The sequence below is a fragment of the Cyrtonyx montezumae genome, unplaced genomic scaffold (assembly GCF_038088225.1).
Source record: "Cyrtonyx montezumae isolate F1298 unplaced genomic scaffold, pur_monq_1.0 scaffold_0, whole genome shotgun sequence".
Classification (NCBI taxonomy): domain Eukaryota; kingdom Metazoa; phylum Chordata; class Aves; order Galliformes; family Odontophoridae; genus Cyrtonyx; species Cyrtonyx montezumae.
Window position 1 is genome coordinate 9,797,472 of NW_027071824.1, and position 17,177 is coordinate 9,814,648.

Below are 17,177 nucleotides of genomic sequence, written 5' to 3' on the forward strand. Positions count from 1 at the left end.
AACAGATGTTTAGGAAAAAATACAATACATTTTGAAACATGTCCCTTTATAGGGATCATATATAAACTCACCCAGTTTATATATTAATTTTAAGTTACGTATGGATATATACCCCACAATACTTCTGAGCCATCTTGTGAATTGGCGTTTTACTAACAGAACTTATCTCACTTAAAGATGCAGCTGGGGTCACAGCTTGTCATGGTCAGTGGTGTCAGAAGGGGACAAACTCCCAAACTTTTTCATATAGCCCTTAGTACATCACAAAACTGGATTGTATGGTGCAATTCATAGCACATTGATATTTTTCTTTTCATAAGTTATTGTCTGTATCATCTTACTCCTATATCTGTGTTGTCAATACGTAGATATTGACTACGTAGGTAGTTGTTTCAGTAGCTAAAACCTTCAACATGAAGAATGTTCTCTACCTCTACCTGTTCTGCACTGTGAAATGGAGAGTTGCCTTCCTTTTCCATTTGGTGGAAGATCCACAAGTCTTTTTTTGGTGAGAACACTGCTTACCTTTCTAGAAAGAGTACGCATTTCAGAAATGCTTTTTGATGCATGATCATTGCATGGTATGGGCTCACACTTCATGTGAAGCTACATACAAGGAGTTTCAAGGCACTCTAAACTGCATAGAGGATTCGGTTTGTATGCGTGCATGTTACAATTTCAGAAGATGTGCTGCCTTTTGAAACCCGGAATGTAGGAGATTTAGGAAAGATGGTGCAAAATACCTCCAAACCTAATTTGTGTTGTTTTTTCATTTTCCTTCTTAAAAAAAAAAAAAAAGAAAAACAACAAAAAGAAGTTCTTTAGTGCTTTCTGCTGTGAAAATAGTGTGTCAGTGGCAATGGACTTGGACTTCATGTGCAATAAACAGCTTTTTGTGGTTATTAAACACCCCAGCCTTGCCTTTCTCTATAAGCAGCCATAAAAATCATTTATGGCATTGTATGCTGAGTTGCCGTGGAGGATATCACTTACTGCAGCATTCTACATAACTGCACCACAGACTATTCATTTACACAACAGAGTGAAAAATATGATTTACCTCATTTTAAGCTTACCACAGTAATGTGAGTTGTTTAAGGCCATGAAAAGAATTTAACATGAGCTATATTTTCTAAAAATGATAGCTAAACTATTAGCTCTTAATCAAAAAGCAGACAGTTCTGCTTCTCTTGTATTGCAGACTGAAATGCCACACTCCCTGGCAGGAATGGACTCCTGGAGAGTTTTTCATGCAAATTTATGGAAAAGCGCTAGCAAATATGGATCTTGGGATTTTGTGTAACATGGATCTTTAACTCCATTTTAATTATTTTGTTGGAATTCAGTGTAAATATTAGCTCTGAAACAATAATGTAGTTCTACGTAATAAAAAAAGAGGCTATGGGAAGTTATGCTTAAAGAGAATAAACAAAGTAATCTGCGTACTTGTAATCATGTTAATATGACACTAATTCTGAACAAAAATAACAAAAATCTTACACATACAGTTAGGCCAAGGCCATGAAGTAATTGTTGCCAATGAAGACGGTTTTATTTAAAATGCACTTATCAGATAACTAAATTAAATTTCGCATTTTATTGATAAAGCTAAATGTGCTGACAAAGTTCCCACAGACTTCTTTAACAGATTAGGTTGAGGCAATTAGTAAGAGATAAAATCACTCTGCTTTGCAAGGATTTAAAGCGTTGTGTAAAAGCTCTGAAAGGGTTATTGTTATTTCAAGTGTAGAAATGTGATTTTGCTTCTTTTTTTTCAGGAAAGCCACCAGGCTAATTGCTAGCACAGTGCTATTATTTGACCCTTTGCCTTTTTATTTGGAAATAAATATGAAGTTATTGTTATTTATTATATTAATAATAAATAACCTGATATAATTAAACTTTGTGGTGGGGGGACATTTTTGCTGACCAGGTGAAATTGTTTAATAAGATATGTTTGGAACAACAGACATTTTATCACTGTCAAATGCAAGCACTAAGGTCTGTATTTAATGTGAAGAAAGTATAATGTCTAGTATGGGATACATAGTTCTATCTCCAGACTAGATTCACCGATCTCACTGACATAACTGATAGTAGAAACCGGCCCTGTAAAATTTAATGTCAATCCTAAAATAATTTTTAAAGGTATTTAAATATATCTGCTCCTCCTCTGCACTTCTTGTAATCTGAGAGCATCCATGTGGATAAAAACATAGACTTGGCTTTTCTAAACTGAAGACGTTCTGCTCATACCGCTGGACAAACAATCTAAAATATAAGGCAACCAGATGTTTAAAAATGTTGAAAGCCCCCTATTTTGGAAAGGTATCTATGTTAAATAAACATTAAAATAATATTTTTTTCTGTGTAACTTTTCATTTTAAATGGCACCCCAGGAGTTTGTCCAAGGGTCTCCAGGTCACTTAGGAGAAAATATAGTATATTTTGGCTCCACAGTCTTTGACTTGCTACAAAGAGCTAATTCTTCTCATTAATGAAATAAATGTTTCTGATGTGGATGAATTGACATATTATTTTAACAGGCTAATTTGTTCAAGCAGATGACAAATCTGAGATGAATAGAATATTTTAAGAAGCCATCACTGGTGGGAAAAGATGACCTTGAAAAAGCAAGGTACCAGGGACTATTCATCCCCATTCATTCACCACTTGGCATTTATTCATTTGGGCTTTTTCTGTCCACAGTGGTGCTGTCATGACAATAGGAAGCATGGAGCTTCTTTTTTTTTAATGACAATGGGGCAAAAGCAACCTGTTCTGACATGATGGCAGTGATGGGGATCCACAGCAGATAGCTGCAGGTCTGGGGGTCCTTGCTGGGCATACTGGGTAGAATGTTTTTCTTTCAGGAATAGGTTTTGCTCTTTGGGACAGCATTCTGACATGCCTGCTTTTTAATTCAGTTTGGAACAGTTTATGAAAGCATTTATATTGAAGTTTTTACATTCCAGTTCAATGGAATAATGCATGTATGTAAATCAGTAACAGTGAAGGTGGGTTTCTGCATACCTGAGACCCTCTCTAGGGCATGCTGATGTCTGGCTGCAATTTCTCATCTTTAAAACTTTTGGTAACTAATGTGATATCCTCTATGTTTCCAGGCAGGAAATAACACTCACTGTCAGCTGTTTTGTGTGTGGTGATCAAAGGTGTGTTCCTGCCTTAATACCTGAGGGTATGAAAGGAGTTACACTGAAAAGCTCCTCATTTCTCAAGGAACACATCTACCTCTAGCAATGGCTTGAAAACTATAAAATATGAGTTGAAGATGCAGAAATTCCTTTTACCTTCTTGGGAAGAATGGCTTGAGCCTCTCAGCTGGTGCCCATCAGCATGATGTCAGAGGGTTGTAAAGTGATAAGGGATGTTGCACACGGCAGTGTAACCTGGATGTAGCAGAACCAGCTTTAATGCATCTCCTGATGTACCACAGTCAGCCTTCCCAAGGCTCATGTTAGGTCCTTGGCAGAGCATGAGGGTATATTAGCAGATGCAGAGCTTCACACTGTTGTGTCTAAACTGCCTTTGTCCCTCATGGGTTAACTGCTCTGGAACCTGCTCAGCTATCTATACTCTATGCTTCACTCTATGCAAAAGACAAACGTCACAACTTGACAGAATTCTACTCCATCCCTATAGTGGAGTTAACATCCATGGTCTCTTGGTCTAGCTCAGTGAGAATAATAACTTCAAGACATGAAACTAAATTGCTTTGCTACTGTATGAGCTTTTTTATGTTATTTAGCTGTGTGAGTGGACATCTGTGCAGGACTAGTTAAACCACTGAAGCCAAACTGATCATTACTCAATTGGGAAATGATAGTCCTCAGTCTATGCAGATAGGTGGCTTTTTTCTTTCTTTCTGTTTATGGCTGGGGAGCTTTTGGAGACTGTTTTATTTTCAGTCACTTGGAGTTCAAATATGAGCTGTCAACCCACAGAGCAGTGTAATATTACAGATAGTTGGATGTTGCTCACTGATTCCCAATGGCTAAATCACCTCTGGTTAAAATATCAGTTTTCATTGTTAAGGAAATTTGATTTTTCTAAAGAGAGATGTCAGGAATACATGGAAGAAGCTGGCTTATCATTCATATTTTGCTAGTAGCTTAGTGATAAAAACAGGCTGCATTTGCAGTACATGTGGATAACCTCTTATAATGTATTGTTCACAGATCCCAGGAAAATCTCAGCATCATGCCAATGCAAGAGTTTTGTTATCCCTTCTCTTGGGAAAAAAAATGTTCAAGGAAAATCATTCATTTGTTCTTTTTAAGAGGAATATATTTACTTTCCAAGAATTACATCTCACAGATGGGTTTGATTACAACCATTAGCCTTTTCGCAGCTACAAAATATGAAGGCTGTTCCAAAAGTAATGCCTCCTGTTTTAGTGTGTTGGCCTGTGACTTCAGAGGTGGATGTTGGTGGTATGGCACTAGAGGCTGAACCTTCCCACCAATATTCCATTACACATTGTTACTGTGTGACAGATGTCAGTAGAAGGGTGTGGAATTGAATTCCTCCACGTGGGAAAAATGGCACCCATTGACATTCATCGATGTGTGAATGTTTTTGGAGCCCAAAGAGTGGATGTGAGCATGGTGGTGTGTTTCAGTAGTGGGAACAACAAAAGTGGTTTCAGCCCCACTAGTGGAGATTGTTACGAGAGTGTCATTCAGGCTGTTGCTCATCACTAGTGAAAATGCACAGTTAGTGGTAGTGACTGTGTTGAAAAATTGTGTTTTGTAGCTGAGAAAATGCTCTATCAAATAGCACTGTTATGCTATTTGTATCTGCTGTAGTTTCCATGGAAATAAAAAGGAGGCATTACTTGCAGAGCAATCTACATATTTGCTTTGCTTCTTAAAGAGAAAACAAAATGTAATGCTGCAGCTCAAAGACAAAAGATATGAAAAGTATGTAGGATTTTTTTTACATAAGACTTTTTTTTTTCTGGATATGTCTGTAAATATATATTAAGGGAACAACCGTTGAGGCTCCTCCAGCAGAGAAATCATTCATTATTTGAGGCTAAATAAAACAATCGATTTGATCCAGCTGGGCTCTGTCTACAAATTACTCCAGAATTTTTGTGCCAATGTTTTTTTTTCTTCCACCTCAAACACTTCCAAGAACCAGGAGGACAGTTGTCGGTATGTGACTAAGGCTCTAATAGGAAAAGAGTGAATTAACCTTAAATGAGCTTCTCCCTGCTCCTGCTCTGCATACAGAATGCCTGAAGGAGACCATAGCACAGTATGGGTGTTGCTTCCCCTCTGTCTATTCATCAAGTTATTTGCAACCTCCTACAATGTCACTGTAAATAAAACCAACTCCTAGTAGTGTCTTCTGGAAGGTGCAAATTAATGTATTCCTTCAGTTCCCCTTTATGTCAAAGTAAGATTGTAAGGTGCTTTGCAGGAGCTATTTAAGAATAGGATCTTTAATTAATTTAGGATTGGTTTCAGCATGTTGTTTTCACATATTGTCTATTGTGTTAAAGAATCAGTTAGATGCTTGATGTCACTCTTCTTTTCAACAGTACTGAACTCTCACTGTGCCTGTCTAGCATACATTCAAAAGAGGGAATGTCAGTAAAATGGCAGAATTTACAACACTGCTGTATCAGTGGAAGGAAATCAGAAGCTGAGCGCTCCCTTACTTTTCTTGGTTCAGGTGACGTAGTGCAAGGTGAAGTTTCAAGTTCCAAATTGTTTTCCCATGATCACCAAGGAAAGAAAGCTTGTGGTAAGAGAATTGAGTGTGGAGAGATGGCAGTTTATCAGCTTTGGTTTGTTGTAATGGAGTATATATATTTGTTTGTTACAAATATTTTCCCATTTTGCTCTGAAAGCTGTACTGAAAGTAGAAGACCCCTTTCCTACATTAGCAGTGAATCTGCTTATTGACATCCTGATAGAGGCCTATTCAAATAGTCTTCAAAAAAGAGTAAATGAAATACACTAGTGAAAAGCATAGTTTGACCAGAGGGCAAAGATCTGTCAAAAACACTTTATCTTTCTTTGTTACTGAGACACAGGCAGATGTTTGTTCATAACAAAGTGCCTGAGTTGGGAATTTTGAAAGCCCAGATGAGGACAACTGTATCTAATTGCTGTTAGGAGTGCAGCCATGTCCCAGCCACAGCCTGGGTTGGTTGTCCTAGAATGCTGTTTGTGGAGATCCTAGGAGTGGAGCAGAAGTGTATATGTTTTTGCTGAAAGGAGATAGGGCTGTCAGTTCACAAACACACTGAACATCTGCTCTGGCTGAGCCCTGTGGTTTAACTAGATTAAAGCTCTGTATTAAAACGATCATCAGTCAATCAGAACGCTTCCTCAGTCTGAGAAGCATAACATCACGCTCAGCATTGCAGTTTCCAAAGAAGCTGATGTGTTGTGGCAATTTTAAAAATAAATAAATAAATAAAACAGTGAAATATTTCTCCATTGTGGTTTGTTTGGTATATACAACATCACAGACTAATGTTTAACCTAGGATCAAACAACTTCGAATTTGCTGTCTTAAATGACTTTAAATTTTGCTAATTGTTTTGGGCACCTCTCAGCTATTAACTCTAGTTAGCAAAATGAAATGTAATTAATGTTCTTCTAGTTTTTGGAGTGTTTCCAACCAAGAAAGCTGTAGCACAGACCACAAATCTGTGTTGTTTCAATTGCGCAGAAATCATTTTCCTTTAATTTCAACCCCTGGATAACCATTAAAGATTACCAGGCTGCAGGTCTGATGAATTATAGGCATATGAGTTGCCAGGAAAGTTCTATTTTATTAATATGAAGAAAGCCATAATTACAAAAAGAACACTCAACCCTGCCAAACAAACCAAGATAACTCTCTTCTGTTGGCACCTGGCTGTGAGCTAGTTGTCGTGTATATAAATAAGACTTTTCCATAGACAAGTTGATAATAACGGAGTAGATGTATCTTATGTTACAATTTGCAAGGTCTCTTGCTGTAGAAAATTGAGTTACTTAAATTCCTTGTTGCAGTTATTAATGCATCTAATAAGTTCGGTTTTGTTTTTGTTGAAGGAAAACAACAAAGATACAGATGTTTATTTTCTTCCGCATAGTACGTGCAAATAATTTTTGAAGTCTATTTGATTTTATTCATTCAGAAAATATATTCAGTGCTGTGGAAACACAGTTAGGGAAAAAAATTCTATAAGCAAATGTGTACCAAGAAGATACTCACTTTCAGGAATACTCGTTGCATGTTGATGAAGCATTGGTGCAACTTGGATGTATTTTTTGTCACTGGTTTTAAGTGCAAAAGTGCTTACTGCAAATATTTCAGGAGTTATGCTGGTAGAAGTTACAGATATGAATTGAAAGGCTAGAATCTAGGGACCGATTCTGACTTTCTGGAGCCTGAAGCACGTTATGGCATAAGGATTCTGTGTATTCCTTCAGCCCCACTTTCTTATTTCTTTCTTCACACACTCATGGAACTGCAGTGGGAAGAAGACTTCCCTCTTGGGGAAACATCAGTGATCCCTTTTTCCTTACATACAGGGAATTTCTTGGAAAGCACACAACTATTCTCCCTCAAGATCAAGTTACTGACAGTGTTCTTCAGAGTCATTAGAGATTTGGAATAGCTGGTGTAGACTTGCAGTAAATGTTAGTTGCCAAAAGTGGCTTCATTGTGGGAGAAAAGCAATGAGAGAACTGCTGAAATGAAGCACAGTGAAACTGTAGGAAAAAATAATACACAGGTGTTTCTACTGAGGGTGTAGGTATCAGATAAAAGGAGATATGCTGTATGTACAGCACTACAAATAAATCAACTCTTCTGGCTGTGAAAAATATGTTAGCATCAAAACAGAAATTTCCCCAGTAGTTGACTAGCAGTGTTAGTTCATGCACTAGAAACTACAGCTTTAAATGAAGCAGATCCTCCCAGTACTTGAAGGAAGCTTATAAGCAGGAGGGGGACAAGCTTTTTACATGGTCTAATGGTGATAGGACAAAGAGAAATGACATTAAACAAAAAAAGGGTTAATGTAGGTTAGATGTTTAGAGGAAATTCTTTACACAGAGGGCAGTGAGGCAGTGTCACAGCTGCCCAGAGAAGCTGTGGTGTCCCATTCGTAGAGGCCAGGTTGGATGGGGCCCTGGGCAGCCAGAGCTGGGGAGGCAGCCCTGCCCGCAAAAGGGAGTTGGAGCTGGGTGGGCTTTAAGGTCCCCTCCAATTCAAACCATTTTGTGATTCTGAAATACTGTATAGGAACTATACATTAGGTCAAGGCCTGAACCAGTGATTGAGCACCTGGTAAAGGGGCATAGCCAGCCCAGGGAGCACAGGTGGAAGCAGTTCACCTACATGAAAGGGCAGAACCTGATTCCACCTCTCCCTCATCTTATTTACGGGCTAGCCCCGCAAGAAGTGGCCCTCCCAGAGGTTTTCTCCTCTAGAATTTTTGGTGAGCTCTGATCCTTGGAAGGAGGTAAGCAATTCTTTTTTTCTTTATTGGATTGTGGCCTTTACCTTTCTTAGGTAATTTAAGACTGGTTTAAAGCAGCTGTATCTGCTGCTGCCTTTCTCTCTGGGTATGTGGTGTAACACTATGAATTCTTCAGGAAGTGTCAGCTGCAAAGGTTAATGATTTTCAGACAAAAGAATTAGAGAACAAACTACAGAATCACAAGAAAGTAGTGACTTTAGGTGCCTGAAGCGGTGGAAACTTGAGAAAAGGCAAGTTGTGAAAAGATGGGCAGAAGCTATTAAAGCAAGCAGTAAAGTGTGGTTCGCTCTGAAGATTGCTGTTGTCCATCAGAATGCTGTTGGATGAGCAGGATGGAAGCTCCCACCTGGTACCTTCTCTGTGCTATTGCTTCTTGTTCAGCTTTTACTGACAATTGAAAATTTCTAGAAAGCATGTGGTGATTACAGTGCGTTATGGTCATCTGTAATTCTGATATATAGCTTATCATAAAACTCCTCTTAAACAGCTTCTTGTTTTTCCTTGGGTTGCTGCAAATGACATCATTCATGCGTGAGCTTTAGTTGGTCATGGTAACACCTTGTAAAGTACTTTGACAAGACAGAAATGCTTAAATAAAGTTTGGGTTTGGTTTCAAAGATCTACGCTTTAGATGACTTTAGTAAATTCAACACCAGGTTGACACCCAGTTCTCTGTTTAAGTTTAGTTTTCCATGGGTAACTTTTTCTTCATTGTGCATTTCTTTGCTTTATAGGGAAAGACTACAATAGTGCAATGTATCTATAGTGGCTTTCCCTAGCTTTTGGGAAGTGTATGGTTTTACAATTAAGCAATGTGGATGCTCTAATGTGTCGCGTATTTGGGTTTGCTAAATCCATTAGGAAGCAATAAAAGCTCTACTATTCAGTCTTTTTTGCAATTTATATATTATTTTGATCCCACACTTTCACCTCCAGCTTTGATTTTCTTTCACTTTTGCCACTTTATTGCTAACATGAAATAGAAACAGTACCGTTCCTACTTCACAGCTCAGCAGACAGGTGATGGAGAATCACCGTGTTGAGCTATGGCTGCCTAGTCTCTGTTGCCTGTACTTATTTTACAACTGAGCCTGGATTTCTGTCACACCTTTTAAGCTTGTCTAAATGAATTCTACTTTGTATAGGCCTGGCTCTTAAACTGGTTGTAAGTACTACAGGTTTGCCAAAGTTCTCTGCTTTAAGCGATTTAAGCATGACTGTCTATCACAATATCTTTCTTTAACTGTATATACTCTTGCACTCTCCAGCCTGATGTAATACTTCAGATACTGGCCACGTCTGGGGATTCCAAGTGATTCACTGAAATGTCAGTGTATCTTCAGGCCCAAATCTGAGTGGCTTTTTTAAAAATAATAAAGAGAGGGCAGAAACTGAATTGATTGTATACATAGTCCAATAGTACATGTAAGAAAAGCAATGCTCCTTAACTGTAAGTCTGCATAATTCCTTCTTTCTGGGCTCTGACAAATCATGGTCAGGATTGCACAGCAAGCTCTCACATATAGGGTATAATTTTATGAGCTCAGAGCATGTGTATCCTCTCTTAAAAGGCAAGAAAGAGAAAGGACTCAGCCTGTTAGTCACTGGGGTGGTTAGGCCATGTAGTAATTGTTGCTGAGGAGTAACACATGAAGCCTGTTCCCTGTGAATGTGCTAGCCACTGGCCTGGTTATGGGCAATGGTGCTCTTTGGCACAGCCTGTTGCGTTATGGGCAAACTTATTTTGTGTCCTCTCTGGAATGAAGCAGACCTCTAGCAAAAGCTTTGTCCTGAGCAATTGGAGGTGCCATTCACATTGATACTGAGGAAAAAACCTCAAGAAATAGCAGTCTTGGGAGTAGTCCTATGGAAGCATTTAGAATTTGCTGCGCAGATGCAGATTAAAATTTCTGGAGCACAGATGATACCTGTGTGGATATGTTGTTGAATCTGAAACGTTACAAAGAAAAGGTAGATCACATTTGACTCAGATAAAATGTGTATTTGCATAAAGCACACAAGTGTCCTCTCTACATGAAGTAGATGCAAAGTTTCTACACAAAGCGGAATGCAGGTGGAGAAATACTGCTCAGTGTTTAACTCAGTTACTTTTGACTGTGAGACAGTAGTTTACAGATGTTGTCAGTGTGATAATGTTATCTACGCAGTACGGATTCAGAAAAGGATGTAGGTGACAAGTGATGTGAAAGTTTTACAACTATGGTTTTCTCAGCATATGTGGGTAAAAAAGATGATGAGGGTAACATTTGCATTTTTTCTTGAGGATCAAGTACGTTTTACTAGAGCAAAACCAAGTCCTCTGTGTCAAGAGGATGCACTCATTGGAAAAACAGGAAACTCCAATTAATGAAGTGTTTGAACATCTCAGTCAGGCATGAGGAAAGCTCCCAGCAGAGTGTGAAGTGATCCAGGGAATTGCCCCCTAGGAGGACTTCCTTAGTTACAGAACTTGGTTCTTGAAAAGCCTTCTCTGTGCGTGGCTCAGAGCTAGTAGGCCAAGTAGCCAAACTGTAGTGTGGAGAACCACTGCCTGTGGAAATAAGAATAATTTTCCATATAACTCTTTAATTATGAGCAGTGGTTGGGGATGATTCTGAGATCCAGCCTGGCTTAGGGCTGCATGCAAGAGCTGAGCTGAATCTTCTAGATATTCCTGTGAGCCACCCCAGTACTCCCATGAGGAGCAGAGGCCATCAGAGCAAATTGCTTCACTGGACATCAGCTACAGTTGTGGAGTGCTGCTGGAGCAGGGCCTGAGGCTGAGCTCTGCTGTGCTCAGCTGCAGAGAAGTGCTGGGTTTTACTGCTGAATTTCTGCTGGCCTTGCAGAAATGTCACCCCATGTCCCCTTCCCAGTGTGCTCGCTGGGACTCACAGCCCAGCGTGTTAAGGAACCCAACTCACCCTTGGAGTTGTTTCAGGCTTTGGGGCTGTTGCTTTTTCAGGTTACGGGGAGTTCAATTAGAGTTTACTCCAGGATGCTGACAAATTGGCAGCTGTTATCTTGATGATCTGCTGGTGAGTATCCTACTGAGAGTTTAATTTTATTTCCTTGACTGTTGATATTTGCTGTCCCAGGCACAGGGCATTGTATTGCAGGCTGTGTACAACATTATGGCTACTCATCTAGAATGTAAATAGAGGCAATTTACATCTCTCAAATTTCTAGCTGTTAGGACTCATTTTTAATGCTCCTTGGTACTGGAAGCCCTTGATTCTGTTCTCAAATCTCTGTTTTTATCTAAAAGTAATGCTGGAATTGATTAACTATACAAATCTGGTTTTGCTATTTAAAGCACTGTCTCTGAACATAGCAGGTAGATGATTGACAATGGCTGATTCAGGCAACACCACAGACTTCTTGGTATTTGTAATTACTATTATGAATGCTATAATTTAATTATCAAGACTGGTAGTTTCTACTCACAGAAAAATCTTAATTACAAGGCTGATTTACCTAACACCTTCCTATTAGTAACAGAAACAAATAAACATTGATTGTTCAGCTGCTGTCATTTAAAAAGACTAAATCAACCTGCCACAAAAGAATAATTCCCCCTGGTAACTTTATCCATTTGCCCTTGGTGATGACACTGTGGATACCACCCTGGTTGAACTATATATTAGTTCCTAGAGCAGCACTTTGAAATACGTAGCTCTGTACAATGTTGTAATTGAAAAAAAAAAAAAAAAAAGCCATGCATGGTTCAGTAATCTGTAAAGAATGTAGAGATTCAGGTATATAATTGCTTTCCATGATCTAATACAATTTTGCTGCATTTTACAAAAGGGTATATTCTGCATTTCTAGATTTACCTATTATTCTGTTTGGCAGTGCTGGCTCTAGATAGACAGCACAGCTTTTTAAAAGGGCATATGGAATTTTTATTTTATGTTTAGGCCATGTTTTTAAAAGCGTTTTTAAAAGCCTTACCTAATCAAATGTACTAGTCTGGGTGCTCACTCTCCCATTGAGGAGGGTCTCTAGGAGGGGCTTGTAACCTGTTTGTTGAGTTAAGGCCTTAAGTTTAAGTTTATCCCTTAAATCTTTCTTCTATTATGTCTTGAAGGGAATCAAGTCTCTAATTTTTCTTTGGAATGAGGGAATGTTTAAAAACTGGTGTGAAATATGTGCTTTTAAAAATGGATTTACTTTTATGACAACCATTCAGATCAGCTTTTATTTTAAATGCTGTACTTATAGTTCTTTTCTTAGTTAGTCAGTGGACAGGGTATATACATAGTATATCTGTGGACAGAAACTGTTCTGAAATCTAAGGAATGGTTCTGAACAGACAATGATTTAAAATGGAAGTTCAGATTCAACTTAAAATTGCTCTGTCTTTTGAAACAGTTGACATTATTTTGATGTCACGTTTCACTTGTACAATATTCCTCACATAAATCCTATGTACAGCTGTGCTTGAGGCTACTTTGTTAAAGGAAAAAACAAAACAAAAAACCACCACAATAAAAAGCTGATTATGTAAAAATCTGGTAATTGTTTTAATATCTATAAATATCACAGAGTCTAAATTACCGTGCTTGTTTTCAAAGAAAACTGATTGGGATGATAAAAGTTAGTTAACGTGTATCTCAAACACTGTACATATTTTAAGCCTTTTCTTCAGACTACATAGGGGATTCTTTTGATTGGTGGGTTTTTGCATCTGGTTGGTTTAAAGTTTCGGTGTTGTTTTTATAATGATATGGGTGAAATAAAGAGTCATGCAGGGATTTAAAGCAGGCTACACCAATAAGGTCAAATTGTTAAATAGCTTTGGAAAAACATTTGCAAGATTTTGAAGGTCTGTAGATGTATATACATGAAGGGCACGAATATAAATAGAATTACATGTTTCATGTGTGCCAAAATGTATGCTAGTAAATATTACAGTGCTTTTGGGAGGCTTACTTGAAACACAATCCAAGATGAGAGAAGTGTATAGGAATAAGCATATTGTCAGGCAATCAAGATGTGAATTGCACAATGGAACAGAGTGAACAACACGGAGAAGGAGCTTCTCCACTTTTGCTGGGAAAAAAACAAAGACAAATGAAGTGCGAGGAGAAGAGAAATTAATAAGTGAAGAAATGGTGAAGGAAAAATAGGTGACAGTTGAAAGAAAAATGAGATTTAAGTTGCTTGGATGTTACTTGGTGGTAACCCTGCAAGATGTTTTTTATTCTAAAATGGATGCAGGCTTTAAAAATCCTGTAGGAGCTGTGGCATTCACTCTGGAAGTTCTAGATGTTGGAGTCAATTTTGTAGATAAATCAGACTCCAGGTTGTTCTAAATATAATTATTGAAGCATCCTTACATTCGGTGTATTTGTATCCCAGTGATATTGCGTTTTATTATTTGAGAATAAAAAGAGAATAGTCTTAATACACGAACTAATTTCTGATTGTCTATTATTGAGATGTTTTTAACAGAGACCTTTTTCCTTTTGATGAAGGCAGCCTGCTGTAATTTTGATGAGCTTCGAACTGTTTGAAGAACTAATCTTTACTTAGCTAACCACAGCTCAGGGGCAGCCTACCTTTTGCAGTGGCTGGTAAATTGTTCACTGGGGGTTATTTTAATGAAGCTGGAAAGAAATCCGAAACATTGAATTGGGAATCAGGAAAAAGACAGAATGAAAGAGTTAATTCCTACAGCTTCACTGCCATTGGTCTGCTGCAGGGACATTATTAACAATGGATTACTTGTTATTTTAGCTACAAGTATTAAGTACAAAAGAACATTATGAGGGTCCCAGTCACAGACTGGCATTTAGACTGTCATTTTCCAAAGCAGCTTTTGTATTAAATGAGCCCATTATTAAAACATGGTAGCTTTAATTAAATCTCTATGATCTCTAATCAGGGAAATGGCACTGGCCTGCTAGCCAAGGAAAATACGGTAATTCCAAACAGTGCCTTGTTATTAGTGCTGGATTGCCTGCTGTAGTATTGATCAAAGGTATGGAGAGTTTGATGTTGTTCTACAGTAGGGTTAGCCTAAGGTATTCAGGAGTGTGTGTATGCAGAGGTTTATAGCAATTACAGCTCTAAATACTGGACCCAAAATCCTATAGGATTCACAAAAGTAGTGTTTCTGTTCTGCTCCTTGTGCTGTATGACTGCCCAGCTATAGAAGTGTTTGAGCTAGCTTTGTTTATGGCATTTGGGAAGACAGATAAATGTGTAAAATGCATTTACCTAACATAATGTCCAACTCCATGTTACCATGAAGGTGTACTCGGGCCATCTGTTTCACCAGATGGGCTCATTCTTTCTTTTATTTTATTGCCTATCTCTAGAAGTTGATGGAGCTGTTTGTGCCAGAAGTCTGCTTGTCACTTGCTCATCTGTTACCAGTGCCCTTCCTGTTTCCACTGAAATAGCTGATAGCTACTGTTGAATTTGGAGGATTGAGGATGAAGTCCTACATGACAAGTATGATAATGACGGTAGTCTTAGAGCTTTAAAGGAACACAAAAAATTACCTTAAGTAGGGGTTGTTATTACTACAATAAAAAAAACTAAACAAACAAAAATGCCCCAGAAAATGGTGTGTGTGTATGTGAGGGATTCAGTTATCCAGAAAGTATGTGACATGCTTGTCACTGATTAGACTGTCCTGCTTGATGGGATTCCTCAGTATTTTTAGTTTTCTACCCCTAATTACCGTATTATATATGTAATGGGTCTCTTCATTCTAACTCATGTGCTCTCAGGTCCAGATTTAATTTTTTAGTGCATTTAGATTCTCCACAATTGTATTCTGTCGTTATGCATTTTACCTGTCTCTGCTGATGCTTAATTGACAGAAAGTTTCCATTGACTCCAGAGAATGGATGTCATAAATAGCCTTTGTGGTTTTTACATGGACTACCTGCAAAATGGAATTGATTTAAAGGTCAAAAACCATTACTGTTTTGTGTCTGAACTGCCCCATCAAAGTGGTAGTATGACAAGTGTGTGCAAATCTTTTTCAAGGGGCTGGTCTACATTTTGAAAAATTTATTACATCTCTTAGATCAAGTTTCTGATGATTCCTGAAGAGACATTTTAATTTATGGATACAAACAAGCTTTCTCCTCTTACACTAGTGTCAGTTGCAACTCTAAAGGTAATGTTCCTGTCATTTGAGTTACGATAACATTGAGATTCATAGTTTTTAAGCTGTGTTCTGAATTCTGGCTCAGTGCTCAAAATACCAGTTTTGAAATCAATAGCATTACTGGTATAACCAGCTAAGGGGAGAATAAGTACAGAATGCACGGGTAACCAGAGCATACCTGGGTCTTAGAACATTGGAATGACTGATCGATGCTGCTAGGTTTAAATAATTCCAGGCATTTTTTGTGTATAGTAGATGAGAAGGAAGATGTAGCAGCTGTATCTTGCCTGTCTCAGAAAGTCGTAGAAGAGTAATGATGTCTCAAAGTTATGATGCTAATTTACAAGGATATCATGATCAAAGTTTGGAAGAAAACATGCATACTTAGCAGCCTTTGTTATCTTGATGTTTAGTCAGTCTATATGTAAAGGTAAATCTGCCCATCACAGTTTAAAATACATATCCCACAAATAATTATTAGCTACTGTGTGTCCATTGTCTGCATAAAATTCTGACGAAGACAACATAATTCCAACTTCTATTGCCATTGAGGTAAGACCTATAATTGAGCCTCTTCTCTGTGACTTTTCTAGCCATAAAATTGTGCTTAGCTGATGTGTAACACCCCATAGTAAAATACTAACCTTTCTTCAGTGAAGAAGGCAAAGGCTCAGTGTGAATAACCTCTGTGTCTCTCCATTCACTGGAGAGTAGAGAGAGTGAATTTATGTCTGTCTACAACATCATTAGTGAACTGAGCACTTGAATTAAGCATCAGGAACTTGGATAGAGAATTGTTTCCACCTTTCCTATGTGCATTCTTAAAAACAGTGCTTCTTTTGGAATGTAGTAGGTCAGTTTGATTCATTTTTGATTTAGTTAGGCAACTTCTTGGCAAAATGTCATTGAAGTGAGACCTGTCTCATTAACCGATTATTCACATTCTTCAGTGAAGTCCATATGTTGTTTGTGTGGATTTAGGGATGGGCTTAATGCGTGAATTTGGGGGTGTTTCTATCAAATCCTGGTTGCAATGTGACAGAATGGCTGAGGATGGCAGAAGCCTCTGGAGGCCATCTGATCCAGCCCCTGCTCAAAGAGGGACACTGGTTTTGTGCAGTTTGCTTATGTCCAGGTGGCTTTTGCTGATCTCCAAGGAGAGACATCCCACAGCTTCTGGGCAGTCTGTGCTGTGCCCTGTCACCCTCACAGCACAGAAATGATTCCTGATGGTCGGAGGGAACCTTCTGTGTTCCAGTTTGTGTGTGTTGCCTCTTGGCCTAGCGCTGAGCACCGCTGAAAGTAGCCTGAATCTGTTCTCTTTGCACCCTCCCTTCAGTTACTTATGGATGCTGATGTGATCTCCCTGAGTCTTCCATTCTCCATACTGAGCAATCCTGACACCAAATTCTGTCACTGCTGGAAAATGAGCTGTTTCTTTTCCTCTTGTTTTTCCTGACAACTTGAGAAGCTGTACACATAAGCTTTCCCAAATCTCTTCGGTCTGCTCTTCACCTCTGTACAACAGTGCTA